This window comes from Petaurus breviceps, unplaced genomic scaffold (genome assembly GCF_028583685.1).
Source record: "Petaurus breviceps papuanus isolate PSGF00001 unplaced genomic scaffold, PetGlider_PUasm1.0 387, whole genome shotgun sequence".
Classification (NCBI taxonomy): Eukaryota; Metazoa; Chordata; class Mammalia; order Diprotodontia; family Petauridae; genus Petaurus; species Petaurus breviceps.
The window spans coordinates 1,999,489-2,003,801 of record NW_027186308.1 but is presented as its reverse complement, the minus strand read 5'-3'; positions in this window follow the sequence as shown (position 1 = coordinate 2,003,801).

Genomic DNA, 4,313 nt, shown 5'->3' with positions numbered 1-4,313 from the left:
ATCTATCTATCTATCTATCTATCTATCTATCTATCTATCTATCTATCCATCCATCATTATTGATGGTCCTCAAAGAGGACCAAGTGATATCACTATGTCAAGGTCAAGGTAATGTGTGTGACTGTGGCTGATCAGAACAATACAAGCTTGGAAGGTTCTACCACAGGTCATGCATAAATAGCCCATGTGAGCCTTTGGAGCAGAGATGGCACTAAATTTGTGCATCTCACATTTCTTTTGATTTACTACACTTGCGCTTGATTCATAGAGCACAGCACATCCTTTGATGTGTGTGTATGTGGGTGTATAAGTGTGTGTACAGCTAAAATTAGAAGAGAAGTAGACAAATGGGAAACATTTCTGCAGAAATTTCTCAATATTTCTAAGATATTTAGAAAACTAAGTCAGATTTACAACATTAAAAGCCTTTCTCTAATTGATAATTGATCAATAGATATTTTTAGAGGGAGAAATTCAAGTAATAAATAGTGATGTGAAACAAAATCTAAATCACCAAAAGTTAAATTAATGAAATTTAAACTACCTCGAGGCACCACCTCAGCCTTATCTGATTAGCAAAGTTGAGAAAAAAGAAAGATGGAAGCTTCTATAGGGTTTTAGGAAAATAGGTACATTCATTCATTTCGGGCGGAGTTGTGAATGGGTCTTTCCATTCTGGAACTATGCCCCAAATGCTGTTAAGCTGTGTGTACTTTGACCTGGCCACTCCGTTGTCAGGTCTACACACCAAAGATCTAAAAGAAAGCAGAAAAGGACCCAAGTGTATGAAAATGTTGATAGCAGTTCTATTTTTGGTGGCAAAGCTGGGGGAGTCTCTTCAGCTGTGGAATGACTGAACAAGTTATGGCATGTGGATGCAATGGAATGTTATTGTGCTAGATGAAATGATGAAGGGGTAATTTCAGAAAAACCTGGGGAGATTTATTTAACTGATGCAAAGTGAAGTGAGCAGAGCTGGGAGGAAAATTTGTGCAATAACAGTAATATAAAGAAACAACTTTGGCTGGCTCAAGAACTAACCAGCAGGATGCCCCGCCACAGCTTCATAGGACTCCTGATGAGACGTGCTGCTCGCCTCCAGCACAGGTGGAGGGATGCTTTTCAGACGTGGCTAAGGTGAGATTTTCCTCCCTTGAACACACTCACACACACACACACACACATATTTGTAATGGGTTTTGTTTTTCTTGCGTCCTCAGTGAGTGAGAGAGAGGGAAATGGGAGAGAGAATTCAGAACTGAAAATTTTAGAAAATGAAGGAAAGAAAATCCGAATGGAGGGTTGGTACTGGTTAATTGACGCCGAGGTGGATGAGAGGAATAAAACTAAGCCCGCGACACACACACATACAAAGGAGCCTGTTGGACAAACAGAAATCTCAGCAGCCGAGACTCACTGTTTCCTGGGAAAACTGGGAAAATTGTTGGGAAAACTGGAAAGCAGTTTGGAAGAAATGAGGCGTAGAGCGATAAATCCCCCAAGCCATGAACCAAGAGAGGCTCCAAAGGGATGGAAGGGCACAGCCCAGACCGGTTTTCAGGAGCAAGAAAGACGTTCCCTTTCACACCCACGGTGGGGGAAAGAGCTCGTGACCAAACAAGGGATAGAGAAGATTCACAAAAGATAAAACGGGCACTTTTATTGCATAAAATTTCAGAAAAATCTTGCATAAATAGAACCGAAAGCAGCTAAAATGAAGACGCAAACAAGGTAATCTGGAAAAAGTGTTGGCAGCCAGGTGTCTGACAAAGATCTCATTCCTGATTGCAGGATGGATTCCCATGGGTTGGCTCTGACCCTCGGGCTCTTCTTCTTCTGGGGGCCTGACTCCTTTGCCTTTGGTACTTGGGGAGAGGTGTCTTGTATGGGAGAACCTGGGGGTCACCTCCTTCCTAAGACCACGTGGCCCCCAAATGGGTCTTGGTTGCATTGGCTTTTCCATGCTATCAAGGGGAGAAGGTGAAAGCCATTTTGACAGACCGAGCCCCGGCCTGCAGGGTGGAGAGTCATCTTAACCGGCCCAGAGTGCTGAAACTTGCCCCCTCCCCAGCGGCTTGTTAGCTGAGTCTGAGGGGGAGGCACATTCACTGGGACCCTGGCCCTTATGCATTGTTCTTTATTAGGCAGCTCAGAGGACACCCTGATTCAAGGGTCCAGACTGTCCCAGGGCCTCCTCTTCTTGGCTGGAATGGAATTTCTCCTGTCAGGGCCACCTCAGCCCTTGGTCTAAAACTCTGTAAATTTGAGCGCTGAGGACCTTGGTCCTTGGTCAGGGCCTGGTGCTTTACCACCAAGGTTTTTGCCTTGACTGTGTCCAGTCTGTCCTTGTTCCCAGCAGACACTAACTTCTGTTGTTTCGTGGATGCCTCTAGGAAGCTGATGGACGATGGGAAGACCCAAAGCCTCCAGCCCCTTCCTCAAAGTTCCAAAGGTCCTCCTCCAACCAGGAAGTAGAGACCAGGGATTGCTCATCTCCTTCCCCCACCCCCAAAAAAGAAATGATTTCTCTGAGTTTCTGGAGCCACTTCTGCCCCAAGTCGTGGGATGCTTGACTCTCCTGGTCTGAAGAGGCTGATGGTCATTTATAGCCAGGGCCCAGAACCAGCTCAGGCATCCCAGCTAAAGGTCCTCCTGTATGAGGTCCCCACAGTGGATCAAAGGCTGTCCGATCTCAGTCTCGCTTCTGTGGCTGATGGATGGGACATGCCCCCCCCCCGCCCCCAGTCAGGGCAGCTCTCACTCTAAGGGCTTGGGACGAGACGATGATTCCATCCATCAGGCCTCACCTTTCTACGCTAAAGGGGTCATTCTGGGCTTTGCTTCTCGTTGCTGGACTGGAAGTCTGGAGTAAGAAACATAAGCACAGGTCAGAAACGTAGGTCTCACAGCTGATCTGTTGGCATAGCGTTAGATGACAGAGCGCCTACCCAATCATTTCCTTAATAAGATAAATTAATTCAATCTCCTCTCCCCATCCTTCCTCCTGCTGCCCCCCAGCTCTCATGGCTTCAAACTGGCCTGTCAGGACCCTTAGCTAACCAAGAGTGACAACACTTAAAATCAACCATCGAGGATGCCCATTTGAAAAAGAAAAGGGGGGTAGCCAGGTGGCTCAGCGAGGAAGAGCACCGGCTTCAGTGTCGGGATGACTTGGAGATTGAATCCCGGGCTCAGACACTCAGCACCACACCCAGAAATAACTGGCCATGTAACCTTGAGCAAGTTACTTAACCCCAATAGCTTTAAAAAAGAAAAGAAAAGAAAAGGGAAAAAGGAAAAAAGAAAGAGAAAAAGAAAAAGAAGGCTTATCCAAAGTCACTCAGACGTCAGGCACAAGGAGAGAGAATGCGGTGAGGTGGCTCTGTAGTGCACAGAGTCCTGAGACTGGAGTCAGGAAGACCCGAGTTCAAATCCTGCCTCAGACTAGCTGTGTGACCCTGGGCAAGTCACTTCACCTCTGTTTGCCTCAGTTTCCTCACCCATATTTGATCCACATTACCACATCAGGAGGTAGGTGCTATAATTATGCCCATTTTACATATGAAACCCATTGACCCCAAGCTCATGCTGAGGATCAGCAGAAGGCTCTGCCCCCTTTGTGATCATGCCCTTCTCTAGGACACCAGAATGGCTGTGACCTCAAACAAGTTCCTCACCCTTTCTGGGCTCAGATTCGTCCTTCATAAATGAGAGTCCCAAGTCAATGACCCGAGGTCTTCCTGGAGCACCTGGACCCAAGCAGAGGTGGGATGTTGCCCTGGGAAGTAGAGACACCCCCAACACTCATTCGATGCTTACTAGCTGGGTGACCCTGGACAAGTCACTTAGTGCTGGAAGAGCTGGGTGAGTGAATTGGTACAAAACCTTGTTTATACTTCTTACTTTAGTGGTTATTTTATTTGCCTTTGGATAGAAATAATAATAAAATACTGCATCATGTGGCCTAGCCTGGTCCTTCTGAAGTATTCTCAAAGTTCTGCCCTTGAACCGCTCAGCTGAAGTCTCCTCATCTATAAAATGGGGGTTAGAGGCCCCTCCCTTACAGGGCTGCAAATCTTCAAGTGCTGTATGAATGCAGGCTATGATTGACCAAGGAAAGCACTGATACCACCTATTATAACTGTTTGCCCTTGGTGAGTGGGGATGAATGCATTAACCCAGATCTTTGCTCATTGTCTGAAATCAGGTAGAGAATAAAGCCCGTGTTCCAAGACCCTTGGCTTTCTTCTACCTAGGAGCTGGACGTGGTCACACACATACAGACTCTCCTCTCTCTCTCTCTCTCTCTCTCT